Source organism: Fulmarus glacialis, unplaced genomic scaffold (genome assembly GCF_000690835.1).
Source record: "Fulmarus glacialis isolate BGI_N327 unplaced genomic scaffold, ASM69083v1 scaffold25265, whole genome shotgun sequence".
Lineage (NCBI taxonomy): Eukaryota > Metazoa > Chordata > Aves > Procellariiformes > Procellariidae > Fulmarus > Fulmarus glacialis.
In genome coordinates this window covers 10,231-10,469 of record NW_009212688.1, presented here as the reverse complement: position 1 = coordinate 10,469, position 239 = coordinate 10,231, and the positions used below count along the sequence as shown (strand labels likewise).

Sequence of the window (239 nt, the reverse complement as noted above, 5' to 3'; positions counted from 1 at the left end):
GGCAAGCCCTACGGCTCAGCCACCCCATGGGGCAGCAGGCCTTCCTTGCCCTTCTCCCATGCTGCCCAGATTTAGCCCTGGATTTAGCTGCATTTAAAATGTAAATAGAGAAATAATCTCCTTAGGGGAATCCAATTATAGTGCAAAGCCCCTGCTGGGACGGCATGCAAAGCACATGGGAGGCAGCAGGTGCCCCCAGACCCAGGGTGCCGGGGGGGAGGAGGTGCTCCCCCCACCCC

General features: G+C 58.6%; 1 protein-coding gene across 1 annotated transcript in view; it reads left to right on the top strand.

Moving 5' to 3' along the window:
• Positions 1-239, top strand: part of LOC104076934 (slit homolog 1 protein-like) — a gene marked incomplete at both ends in the record, with an annotated part of 12,410 nt that overhangs the window by 2,092 nt on the left and 10,079 nt on the right.